This window comes from Pelodiscus sinensis, chromosome 6, assembly GCF_049634645.1.
Source record: "Pelodiscus sinensis isolate JC-2024 chromosome 6, ASM4963464v1, whole genome shotgun sequence".
Lineage (NCBI taxonomy): Eukaryota > Metazoa > Chordata > Testudines > Trionychidae > Pelodiscus > Pelodiscus sinensis.
The window spans coordinates 61,709,743-61,723,808 of record NC_134716.1 but is presented as its reverse complement, the minus strand read 5'-3'; the positions used below and the strand labels follow the sequence as shown (position 1 = coordinate 61,723,808).

The 14,066-nt window shown below is 43.7% G+C and overlaps 1 long non-coding RNA gene across 1 annotated transcript in view; it reads left to right on the top strand.

The window, feature by feature from the left end:
• The first annotated feature begins 2,838 nt into the window (after positions 1 to 2,838).
• Positions 2,839 to 14,066, top strand: part of LOC142829887 (uncharacterized) — a 78,151-nt gene continuing 66,923 nt past the window's right edge. The window contains exon 1 of the long non-coding RNA XR_012904785.1: positions 2,839 to 9,701. This is a non-coding gene — a long non-coding RNA (uncharacterized LOC142829887). The remainder of the gene's footprint in view (positions 9,702 to 14,066) is intronic.

Here is a 14,066-nt window from a genome sequence, read left to right as displayed (position 1 = left end):
CACCTGGATTGATATGTGTTTTCCTTTATGTTAGTCAGCTTGTTCTAATTTCAGTATATATAACAGGCTGCATAGGTATTTCATACTTCATGGGTCTATTGTTCATCTTCCTTGAATGGTGAATCCATTGGCTGAAATATCTTTTTGTGCAGAGTAAAGCCGTGGTCCCAATAGCTATGTTGGATGATTCCGTGATAGTTACACTGGAGGCTTTGTCTCAAACACACCACGGCTGTGTCTACATTGGCACAATCTTGTGCCAAAGCGGCCGCTTTTGCGCAAAAACATGCTGCCTGTCTACACTGGCGGGGAGTTCTTGCACAAGAACACTGACATTCTAATGTATGAAATCAGGGCTTCTTGCGCAAGAACTATGATGGTCCCACTCAGGAATAAGCCCTCTTGCGCAACTGTTCTTGCACAAGAGGCCAGTGTAGACAGGCAACATGAATTTCTTGCGCAAGAAAGCCCGATGGTTAAAATGGCCATCAGAGCTTTCTTGCGCAAGAGAGCGTCTACACTGGCATGGATGCTCTTGCGCAAAAGCACATCTCTTGTGCAAAGGCACATGCCAGTGTAGACGCTCTATTGCGCAAATACTTTAACGCAAGAACTCTTGCGTTAAAGAGTATTTGCGCAAGATCATGCCAATGTAGACGTAGCCCACAAGTATGAGCCAAATATGTGGAAACAGCAGTCTATGTATGACAGCATAAGAGAGGCAATGTGGTATTGCATGTGAGAGGCTGTACAAGGTTTTTACAGACTTTGCTTAGCTTCCCCTTCAGTATTTGAAACATCAAATTAAGATGCTTATGATGCATAGGTTGCATCGTTATGACCAGTACTCCGGACTTACACAGTGGAACATTAGACAGCAGGAGTGGCAGCATGTTGAGACACTCATGTTAGTGAAGCAAGGAACATTTTGCATACTGCTTTTTCTCTAAGTCACCCATCAGCTGGTTTTGTCAAGACACTGACTTGAAACTTTGGCACCACTTAGGGTGTGTCTACACAGACCTTGGCAGTGAGCCTCCCAGACTAAGAGGACAGACTTGAGTTAGCAGGGATCACACCAGCACTCTAAAAACAGTCAGTATAGATAGTGCTTTCAAATTGTGGCTCAGGCTGAAGTTTGGACACTGAAGCTGTTGGACTTAGTTCTAACTCTTAGACTGTTGAGATGCCCCTTGTTACTCAAGGTATCACATGGTTTAGTTTTTATTTTGTGCTGATTTCCTCCTCTTCTGGAAAGTAACCCTTCAGTAGGGCTCTTCAGCCACAAACGGGAGATGTAAGGATCTGAAGAATCTTCTTTTTTTTTTTGAGAGTCTCTTAACAGAGCACAACTTCTTAGAGGCAGTGCAGAGATCATCAGCCCACAAAATACATGAACAAACTAAATTTCTAAGAGCCAAAGCAAGAATCTGGTGCTATAATATATCCCTTTCCCAAAAAAGGCTCCTCTCTGGGAATGCCTATCTCTTTAAAATTAAACATGGAAGACTCAATCCAAAGCGATTAGAGATTTCTGATCATTTGGAACACTTCACTTGTAACTGCATTATTACAAAGTGCAGGCAAACAATGAACTCTTACGGTGTTGGCTTTTTACGTAAAAATGAAATAAAATTCACTGCAAAAGAGCATGTGGATGGAGGAAGGGCACTAAAAATGATAACCAAAAATGTACTGAGAAAAAAAGGGTATTAGCTGTCCTCCCTCTAAGAATGAGCAGTCAGGCTGGTATGCAGAAAGGAATGACAAGAGTCAACCAGCATGTATGTTACACATATTAGGGCAAAAGGTTGGTAAGCAATAGCCATCGCCCATAAAAGGCCCTATGCATACTGTCATATACTAAGTGGAATTGGAGAAAGAGGGCGAGGTTTCAGGAGGGACTGACTCGCAAATAAAAGTTGAGCCCAGTTTCCTTGCCACATCAATCTGAGCTTCAGCCTGTAATACTGGCCACTAAGTACTTAATAAAGTTATCTTTTATTTACCGCTATCTGCTTGCTGCATCACTAAGGAAAATCTATCTTTAAAACACTGCAGCAGCAGCAGAAACATTTCTGTGAAGACATTCCTATACCACCTGAAGAGCTTCTCCCATCAGTGTAGTTAATCCAGTTGAAAAAGAGGCAGCAGCTCCGTCGACTGGAGAAACCCTGACATTGGCATAGCACTGTCTATCCAGGGGTTAAGTTGGTATAATTTGAGGGTACTGTATTTGAACTTTCAAAAAAGAGGACACTCCTGAAAGGGAGTGTATCTGTATCAATATCTGTATGTTAACCATATGCCCCAGAAAATCCGGGACAGTCCCGATTTTCAATTTCCTGTCCCGGTGCCCCATAAAAAATTGAAAATGTCCCGGAAATGGCAGCACAGCTAGAAGCAGCTGCACAGTGCTGTTTCCCCATCTCCTCTCTCTTCCAGGGGAACAGAGGTGTGCAGGGACCTTCTTACAGATTTTTCCCGCTGCTCTGGAACCCAGCCACTAAGACCAGCAGGAGGCGGTGCCTGACCTGTTGCCCTCTGCTGCTCTAGTGGCCAGGTAGTTCTCTTGGGAATCACTCTGCTAAAGAAGCAGCAGGTAAGTGGCCCCCTCCCCTTACAGTCCCCTCCACAAAACCCTGCTGCCCTTTAAACTTAGTAAGAACCACATAGGTCTTAGATTTAAAGGGCAGAGCCAGCGCTCTGCACAAACTGGGATCAGCTTATTTCAAGCGCAGCTCTGCCTTTTAAATTTAAGACCACCCCTGTGGCTCTTACTAGGTTTAAAATGCAGAGCGGCAGCACAGCGGGAGCCTGGTCCGGCTGCCGCTCTGCCCTTTAAACTTACTAAGAGCCACGTGGGTGGTCTTAGATTTAAAGGCAGAGCTGTGCTTGAAATCAGCTGATCCCGGTTTGTCCAGAGCGCTGGCTCTACCCTTTAAATCTAAGAAACAGCGTGGCTCTTAATTTAAAAAGCAGAACCAGCTCTCTGCACAAACCCTTCTGGTGGCAGGTATGTGTGGCCAATGTGTCCCGATTTTTGGTTCAGAAAATATAGACACCATAAGTATCTACCAACTCACGTTGTATTAATGTGTTCTATATATTATAAATATATAGTGTATATAGAACACATTAATACAATGTGAGTTAGTAGATACAGAAACACTCCCTCTCAGGAGTGTCCTCTTTTTTGAAAGTTCAAATATGGTAACCCTATATAATTACATTTATTTTTCATACCCGAGTGACACAGCAATATCAATGCATATTTCTAGTGGCCTTACTGTTAATAAAATAGATACAGGTCAATCTAGCACTCCAGGAAAGCGAACTCCTAGTGCAACTGAGTCAGCTCTTAGGCTCCTTTAAACTATACCACTGTACTCACTACTGGACAGAAGCATTTTCAAGAATGGGAAACAGAATGGTAGAAACTCCACGAGACCAGCATGGCAGTAGGTTATTGGCACTAATGAGCAAGTGCAGCTAGAATTTCAGGAAGTCCCTACTAAAGAATGATGAATTGCCAATATACAGTCCCTCAACTTCGACACATGCCATCATTTATTACGTCAGCCTGGAGTCCTGACATAACCTGCACTGAACTGTGTGGATTAAGGCTGCTTAGAACTTCTTTAACTGCTGCACGATTTTCTTTTTGGGAGCAAACATACAGAACATACGCCACCTTACACAATTCACCTGCTTCTATCTTTTTCCTACTGTAGGAGTGATCTGCTTTGCTCTGTCATGCAGTGCACACAAAAACTTTGCAATAAGGCTGTAAACTTCTCTGATTAATTATTCTAAAGTCTACTCTTTTTAAAAGCTGTGTCCCCACTCGGCCAAAGGGACTGTCAACCCCCAGGCTAGATATAATTCATACACTGACATGAGGGAAAAAGTTGTTATAGTGTTCAAAATGTCAGGGATGCCTAATTCAAAAGGCTGCCTAAGAGACATACACCACTGGACCTTCATTACAATAGCTTTGTTACATGCTAATTAAGCAAGTCCTCCAGATTCCACATGCTCAGTCTTAGTGTTCTATAATTGGAGATGTTTTGGAATATATTTTTAAAGCTACTTCTTAAAATATGATCCACACAAAAATGTTCTTTTCCTCTTTTGCTGAAGATTTTAATAACCAGCACAGTTGTTAGAACAGTGTCACCTTGCACTGCAGGATGTAAACCTTTTAGCTTGAAAATTAATGCAGGGGCTATACTGATACCAAGTGCAAAATACATCTTTTTACCTAAACTTTGTAACCTAAAAGTATAGCATGTATGTGTGCATGCAAACAAATGTAATGTTTTTAAAACATACCGCAAAACACACACACTTCTTCCAGTATGTGACAGGTGTTTGTCATGTTACTTAATCCACTACTAGAACATGCTCACATATCTATATCAAACAGAATATATGAAGCAGACAAATTTTGTCTTCAGACACAAGCAGGCTACTTTAATTGACTTCAGTGCATACACATATATCACTATATATAGATACAGTCTCAAAAGCTATCATAGTGGTCATGTGTGCATTAAACATGGCATCAAATTTTTAATATATTCCATATCATTTGCCAATATCATTCAGTTGGAAGATAAGCTCTACTATAGTGTTTACCAATACAGTATATGTGGCTCGTTTACCTCAGGACAAAATTCCTTCTAAGGTCATCTATTTTATCAATAAAGGTATGTAGCTTCAACTTAGGTTAATAAATATTTGGAGCTAGATTTTCTATTAGGTTTTTCCAGTTGATCAGCACAAAGTTGGCCTAGAAGGAGTGCTCCAGCTACCATAGCTATCTAAGGTAGGTGTGGCCAAAAAATTTAGGCATGGCTAGAGAAATACTCAGTTTTGGTGATCTCAATTTTATGTAAAAGGTCCTGGGTAATTACAAACTTCTACTCAGTCGAGTCAGCTCTTATTGCATCAAGGGGTCCAGCTGCCAGCCAACATTGGGTGCAGCAAAGAGAACAGACCCCTCAGTTTTGAGCATAATTATTTCTTCCTCTTTAACATTCTAGATGAAGGATGCAGAGCACCTGCCCTGCTGGTGAATGTCAGTTGTCCCAGTTTATACCGCTGTAATCTTGCAGCTCACAGACCCAAGCATTAATCTAACACTCCCTAAATATCAAACACAGAGAGTCACATCTGTTTCATAGTTTGCCATTTTAAATTCTGGTTTCATTTAACAAATGTTAAATTACATCTTAAGGGCGGGCAAATTGCTGCTTGTTTTTCTTCCCTTTCAGCCACTGTCTTTCATGGCATCAGACTGCATAGGGCACGCATGGGTCTTAATTGGCTGACAGACCTCTGGAATATCTAGCATCTGATTCCTTAGCAGGCTTCACAGCTGCAAGTTGTACTGACAAATCGGATATTGCCTTTGGGTCTGTCAGATGGTTAGGCCACTGCTTTTTGAGTTGCCTTGTCCTCCAGCAAAAATATGCCCTTGATTGGCCAATTATAAATACATCCCTGAGTAGACTTTTCACATGAGTTTCCTGAGTCTTTTCTGATCAGTTAGTTGGATTTCTCCATCTCCCCATTTCCTAGTTTCCTCCATATAATGCCTTTCCAATTACTTACTGCAGCAGCCTAGGGAACCCTCTGTTTTCTTTATCTAGAGAGAATGCCACAGTTTTTTTTAACAGCAAAAGCATAATGCTGCATAACAAAGATTAGGACCTGTGGAGAATTCAGCCCTAAAAGATAGCTGAGGCCGCCTTAGATCTTTAAGGTCTGCTGTGTTCTAAGGTTCAGGAAGTAAAGGATTCTAAACAGAATGACCCTTACAAAAAAAAACACTGTTCCAGTGCTTTTGGCAGCTGTGGCTTCTGAATGCTTTGTGTTAAAAAAAATCCAGTTTTTATCAATTATACCTTTTCCCATCTTATTACACAGAAGTCATGGTTTTAGTCATTCTTAATAAGTGTTTAATGTCTCAGGGGCAACAGATCTGAAAAACATAGCCCCTGCTGTGACCTTATTCTGAAACCTTGCCTACGGGAACAAGCTTCTTACTGTCTTTTATTTACTGTGTCATCACAATTTAAAGTCTATATTAGCAATGTTAATCTGTAATATTTGGCTCTAATACTGTGAAAATATAAAGTATTTACTGTGTTATAATGCAAAACAATTGGAATCAAATCCTAGCTAATTTAGAAGTTGTATATTTATACACAGGGGCAAAAGTCTAGCAAATGGAAAGGGGTGTAATTTTTTCAGTCACTACATCTATTAAATTTTTTGTGACTTTCCAGGTATCATACTTTAGGCAACATTTAAACAAGCCCAAAGGTAAGGTAGGATGTATAGTATGAGGAATGGCCTGTGTTTGACCCAAATATAATACGCACCAATCACAAATGTATCCCATTCATTTTCCATAATAACTGTGCAGGAAGCAATTGCTTTATATCAGTTCTTGAAGTTTTGTTCCATTCCCTCTACTCTATTCCTTCAGAAGGCGAATCTTCTTCTTGGGCACCACTAGCTACTTTTCAGAGTGAGGTCAATAGGAACTGTTGAGTGCACAACATTTTGGAAAAGGCCATGTATTTGGGTGCCTAAATATAGATTTAGAAGCCTAACTTCATTAGGCTCCTGTTTTGACAATCTTGACCAATATGTATTATCTATATCAGGAAGCAATTTGCATTTTAAAGTGTTTTATTTTGCTGAGATCAAAAGGTCTCATTCATAGCACAGAATTTTTGACTGATTATCAGGATACATGATGGGCTGAACAAAGAAATAGTGTCCCCAGTTCTCAAGGTGGCACAAGAGAAATCTATTCTCATTGGAAAATTAGACTCTGGATTAGCAGAGGTTGTACAGCAGTTTCTGAAAAGCTGATTGAGAACAGAGTTGCTGATAAGAGAAGTAAAACGAGGGTTTGATGTTACACATATATGTACATTTTAAAAACTTTGTGATGGCCTATTTTTCATGAATAAGAGACAGTGTTCAGCCAAGTACAGGTTGTCTTGTAACCTCTGCCTAACCCAGGGGGTCTCAAACTGTGGATCAAGGCCCGCAAAGTGGGTCACAACCATAGGCAGCGGGTATCATAGGATAGGGGAGTCTGTGTCTCCCCAAACAGCCTGGCTTGGCCCTGTCCATGCTCTGCCCCCGGACTCCATCCTGCTTGCTTCCAGTTCCCTTCCCACCCTTCCTTGGCAGAGAGACTGAGGCAGGTAGGCTGGGGCCACGTTGTCCCACCTGCCTGGCACTCCAGGGCTGAAGTTGGGAGTACTGGGACCATGCTACCCATCTGGTGCTGCAGGGTTGAGGTGCATTGGGCACCAGTGACCATTATGGGGGATTCTCTGGGCTCTGGAAGAGGAGGAGGAGAGAGGTTTTTGGTAGCAGGGGAGGGCCAGGAACTAGCCTTCCCCAATGGTTTGTTCACCCACTGCCATAGTCACAACCCTGTTTTAATGAGGTTATCAGGGCTTGCTGGAGCTAGGGGCTAAAGCCTAAGCCCCATTGGCTGGGGCTAGGGCTGAAGACTGAGGGCTTCAGCCATGGGCAGTGGGACTCAGGCTTTGCCTACCTCACCCTGCACTAGGGCAGTGGGGTCATGTTTTTGCTTCATCCCTGGATGACAAGAGGTCCCAGTTTCATAGGGGCAGTCCTGATGTTTGAGGTTTTGTCATAGATAGATGCTTATTGCCCCCACAAACCTGTCATGATTTCCACACTTGCCATCAAGTAACCCTACTTCTCCCCTCCCCCCAGGGCAGCCAGGCTCAGGCTTTGGCCCCACCTCTGGACAATGTCAGGCACAGTATCACCCCAACAAGAATATTAGTGAAGTTTCTAGCTTCCCCTAGGAGGAGCCACTTTCACCACAAAGAAGCCCAGTAGGCTTAAAAATCTTCAGATCTCCTACAGTTATAGCACCAGTGTGAGTCTTTAGGTCTCTGAGCTGGTAACATGGGGCGTGCAGGCAGCAACTCACATATTTGAGACACACAGAGCTGAGATATCAGCCTTAAAACCTGAACCTGCAAATATTTATGTACATACTTCACTTTATCCAATGTAGTTGGTCCCATTGAAGTCAATGGAACTAGTCACACTGTGTGGCTGTGTCTAAACTTCACCCCTCTGTCGGCAGAGGGATGTAAATTAGACACATCGGAAGTGCAAATGAAGCAGGGATTGAAGTATCTCACACTTCATTTGCATAATCACGTTTGGGCGCTGTTTTGAACAAGCGCCATTTCGAAACTGAAATTGCAGCTTAACCACGGTTCTGCCAAGAGTGGGATGATTTTTCGACAGCTCCTGCGCTCCTCATTCTGTATTGTGTTATGCTGTCATTTCCTTGTGTTGTTCAGTACGGCATTGCTCAGCACTGCAGCTGCAGCGCCTGTGAGGAAAAAAGGTCCACAAAATGTAGTTTTGGTGGGAAAAAAGTGCTCATAAACTTAAATATATATGAATTAGCCCAGGGGTGGAGAACCTCAGGCCCAGGGGCCGGATACAGCCCCTAGCTTGCCTGAATCTAGCCTCCGAGGCTCACGGCCTCCACCCCCGGCACTGGGGAGCCTGCACAGGCATGCCAACCCTCCCCCTCCCGCTCCCCCACCGGGAGGGTTGCCAGATAGTTGAAACAAAAATACCACCCCCCCCCCCCAAAAAAAACACGGGGAAAAAATTCTGTTGGGGACAGCATGTCCCCTTTAAGAGTGAATACAGGAACAGAGGAGCGTACCCAGGGGAAGTATTGTAGGTCTTTTGGCCAGCAGCCATTTTGTGATGGCAGCCTTGGGGAACCAGATAAGCATGGGTGCTGTGGTCAGGGCACTGAGTGTTTGTAGGGTTGCCAGGTGCCCCCGGCCTTTTTGCATTCTGGACGGGGAAAGCTTCAGAGAAGTCTGGTATTCTCTGAATGTTTTTACCAGACAGGAGCTGAAAATACCAGACTGTTCAGGTGAATACCTAACACCTGGCAAGAGCACACAAAATCTAGCATGGGGCTAGAGCACACAAAATCTACTAGGCTGAGACCCCCCCATGCTCTCGTGTGTGAGGAGAATGTGAGGAGTGTCCTTCTCAGTCAGCAGCCAAGTCAGTGAGGATTTGTTTTTTTTTTTTCTTCTCACTTGTGTGCAGCACAACTGACTTTTCTGTGGGTCGATGGCTCCTGAATCCAAAAAAGGTTTCCCACTCCTGAATTAGCCAAAAAAACCCAACAAGCCACCTACCAGTAAGCCCATAATAAAGACATTGTACTACCCCCACCATCTCATTGGTGGGCATGCAGGAAAACCTCTCTATTTATTAGCTGGGCAATGAGAGAAGGTGGGGGGGAGCTTCAAGTCCCTCCTCTGCATTGGTCATTTCCTGAAAAGACAAAAATCTGTCAATAACCACTACTTAGCCCCACACACCCTCAGGAGAAAGTAAAGCAAGCTCCGTGTGCACTGGCCCCTTATATGGGAAGGAGTCCTGCTCCCAATTTTTGTTTTAACCACAAAAAAAATTCTCATTGCTACTTTACCCCTCCCCACATGCACACCTGGTGTATATATAGCTCCATTAATATAGCTGCAGCCTCTTCTCCAATCTGCTATGCCAAGCCAGGGGAATGCTGTGGCTGCTTGAGGCGTGTAGCTTCAAATAATCTTCTTGCACTTCTCAGCAAAGCAGGCATGGTAAGTGTTGGGTAGGAGTTTGTTGGGGAATAGTGATTAGACTGTAAATGAAATGGGTAAAAATGTTATATGCATGTCTGTAAGTGTACAGAAATCTTTATTCAGTGGATCTGCTGTGTCCTACTACAGTAATATTCCCAGAAATCGGTGGCTAATAAAGCCCTATCAGCTCATGCAGTTCCTTTCTCTGCTTGCAGAGCCCTAGGTGGGAGATTAGTGTTAGTCTATCAGCAGTTCTGAATTAAATGCCTCATTCTCAGAAGTACCACACCACAGCATTGCATATTGTCATACACTCTGTGCATGCCTGTTTCCTGGGGTGATAGTGAACTGTCATTGCATAGTAACAAAATGTTAACTAAAATGTATACATGCTGCCTCAAGCTAACCTCAGGGCTGCCTTGGTGTTCCATACAATACGTCCCAACTCTTACTCAACCACCCCTGTCTTGCAGCATGTTGCATAATGTGATACTTCACTAGCAGCAATAGTGGTCAGAGAAGGCACTTTTATGGATCTGTATTCTATGAAGTAGTAGATTTAAGAGGTATGTGGAGGAAATTTAAACCATGGGGTGTCTAGAGATCTGAGGAGCATAGGCAGGGGGCACATATTCCCTTCAGTACTATGCAGTCCTGGGACTGGTGAATGCATTTAAGATCCACTTAAACTGCCCACACCTGTGGGGAGATGACTAGTAGCTAGGGAATATGCTGGTCCTGCTGTGTGTTAGGAAGTTCCTTTCTTGTCCCTGTAAGGAGGTTACCTGTGCACAGGCTGGCTACTTGGGCTATGCGCTGGGGATCTGTTTTCAGACAAGCTACTCATTTGTTTGAAGGCTTGTAGTTTGCCTGCCCTTGTTTTCTGACTTGGAGAAGTGATGAACTTAAAGAATCCGTATCCAGATCAACTATTTGATCAATAAATTACTACAAGTGTGCAGCGATCCTGACTTGTGAAGGTGAAAAAGCCTATTGAATTATAGGCTTAAGCTGTCTGCTTATTTAATTAAAGAGGTCTATAAACAGTGCAGTGTGGCAACACTTCAAAAATTCAAATGGTGCTATTGATCTGTTATAAGGTATATTTTATAAACCTATTAGGAAAGCTTATAAATCTAGGAATAGTTTGGTCTTTACAAAATATTCTGTATACTTACTGGACTCCATGACCCGTATTTTTTAACTCTATGTTCTGTCTACATCTGACATGGTATGTAAAAACAACCTTCTGCCATCAACAGTTGTTTACCTTTTAATAACAAAACCATAGTAAAAATGTAGGACCACCTGTTAAGTGTACACTTATTTCAGGCTAATCCTGAATGTATAATAACATTTCTCATATTGTGTAAACAAACCATAGGGAAAAATTCAGATCTAGAAAGGAGTTTGGAACAGCAGAACTGGAGATGTATTATTTGGAATTAATGTAATCTTTTATATGCTCATATGGACATGCTGATATTTGCTAAATTTAAAAAGAATATGCTTTAATGCTAGGAAGTTTATAAAAATTGCATGTACAATATGATAATAAACAAATTAGCCAGAAGTTCCTTTTGTCATTCAATTTAATGAGAAATATTACAGCAAAATGTGTAATGGAGAATACAGCACTGTTGCTATTATAAAGGGATATCATGGCACATAAAGAAATGTTGTAACTTCTTAATCTTTCATGAATTCAGGCTTGGCATAAGGATCTACCTCCTCCCTGGGCTCTGCCCCCCCAAAAAATTAGTAGCTTTGTACAACAAGAGAGCGTGCATGCTCCGGTATCACTAATTGGTCTCTGGGAGGCTTCCTACAGCTTCCTGGGGTTCTGAGTCCACGGTAGCGCAACCACATTAACGGAGCCTGCCTCAAAATAATTTTGATGCTTCCTCATAGTGAGAACATGAAAGTTCAAATCTATTAAATCTGGAGTCCCTAAGTTGAATTTAGGGCCATCACTAGGAAACTATTTCAAATTTACTGGAGAGTTTATACAAGAAGTGGGAAAGCATTCTGCACTCTTTGCTTTTAGTCCAAGGTTACGACACTCCCCTAATATGTGAGACTCCAGATCCCTTTTTGTCAGGCAGAGGTGGGGGGAGGAGACTTGACCTGAACAGGACTCTGCCACCACTTAGGTGAAAGCCTTAACCATGGAGCTGTGGGATATTCTGATGAAAAGATACAGGACAGGCATAGGTGACAAGTTATCAGCCCATGATTCACCAGCACCATTGATATTCCTGGCCTAGGGCTGGACTCCAAAAACCCCACCACCTGCCTTTGCTCTCTGCCCTTGTGCTTCCTCGGGCTCCACTTGTAACCTCCTGGCAATGTTAAAATGCCCCTAGTGGTCCTGCTGCCACCACTTCTTGGACACAGGGACACCCATGCCAGCAGCTGTGGGAAGCGAGCAGCTAGAAGCTGCTCTAACCTTGCTGTGGTGCTGGTGGTGAGGGCCCTCAGGGCATTATATCTCATCCGGGGGTGGCAGGCCTGGGCAGATTGCCAGGGGAATGTGCAGGAGTGAGTGCACAGGGGCCAGCAGTATTTGAAGACTGCTTCTCGCCCTCCCCCCCGGGGCCATTGCTAGAGGAGGGTGACCCCAGGTAACTATGACACTACCCATCTGCTCCTCCATACCTCCTTGTGCACCCCAATCCCTCCAGAGCCTGCCCCCTCCAGCCCTCAAACTTCCTCCCGGAGTCTGAAGCCAGAATGCCCACTCCCTGCCCCAGGCCAGAACCAGCACCCAGACTCCACCACAGAGCCTATACCCCTCATCCTGTCCTGCACCCACATTCCCTTCCAGAGCCTGCAGATCCCCACCTATACCCAAGCCCCCTGCAGAGGTTTATCCTTCCTGCATCCAAACTTCCTCCCAGTCTCCCCCAATCTCCTGCTCCAATCCAAAGCTCGCACCCCTCCCCATTCAAACTTTCTCTCTCAGACCCTTAAACAGAGTAAAAATTGAGTCTATTCAGCACAGAAATGTGATGACTAAGGAAGGATTTGACAGAGGCCAATAAAATCATGAATGATGTGGAGCAAGTCAATAAGGACTATGTTATCTCACTCGCACAACACAAGAATTTGGGGAGAGAGGTGCTATTGAAGGAACTTAATAGGCAGCAGTTTAAAACCAGCACAAAGCTGGTTCTATACTTCATGAACCTTAGTCAACTAGTTGCCAGGGGGTGTTGTAAAGACCAAAAGTATAACTGGGTTCAAAAAAGTTCAGAGGGTAGGTTCATATTGGCTATTACTGAAGGCAACCAGGAATTCAATCCCATGTGTTGCATGTCCCTAAATCTTTGATTGACAGAAGCTTGGACTGGCTGACAAGGGATGGGGCAGTTGCCTAATTGCCATGTTCTGGACCTTCCCTCTGAAGCATCTGGTCACTCTTGGAAGACAGGATTGTAGGCTAGATGGCCCATTGATCTGACCCTATATGGCCAATCTTCTGTTCCTATGATGGGGGTTACTATCCTTTTGTTGAAGCTGGTTCACTGTGAATTAAGAAGAGTTGGAAAAAGACTCTGTAGCCTAGAGCACTCACCTAGGAGGTGGGAGACCCCAGAGTCTGTCCACCTGTGCCAAAGATTATTTATCCACTGAAGAAAAGTTTTAATGGATGAGACTGAAGAAACCCTGTATCAGCTACGGCACTCACTTAAGAGGCAGCAGAGAGAATCTCTTCTCCTCCTCAGATGGAGGGAGGACTTGAACTGGTGATTTACTCTATCCCTGGTGAGCGACCTGGCCAGCAGGGAGGAGAAAAGCACTGTCTTCTTTCTCCCCTCACTGGCCAGGGCTATGTAAGCTCGTCTGTAAGGGCACATGCTGGTAGATAAGCTCTAAGCACACTTACCTGATTGAGCCCTTTAAATGAGTTAGGCCGAGGAATACCTGTCTGTCTGCTCCTGGTTTGTAAATCGCTTTGGGGCTTAGCTGGATGCTTGGTGCGGGCTGCAGTGCGCATGCTGAGGCAGAGATATAGGTATCTGGAGAACCATTACTGTAAAAATCAGCACACCTAGTAAATTTAGGCCCCTGCAGGTCTTGACAGCTGAGCAGGTCTTGTATGAATCTTGATAGGGCCCAGTTCAGGATTTAAACACCTAACATAGCCACTAAGCACCTCATTCCTTTAGTGACTCTAGCCCAAAGTTACTATGCTGTTGAAAGTGAAGCCAGCTATAATCCCATCTTACTCCTTGCTCTCCCTCTCTTCTGCTTCTTATTAATGGAAATACCATTTCTTCAGTATGTGCCACATGTGCGAATGCCATTTTGTCATGGGCATGCAATGTACAACTAAGCAGCTAGCTTGGAATAGGTCAGTATTTTTAGCTGTACTGTCAC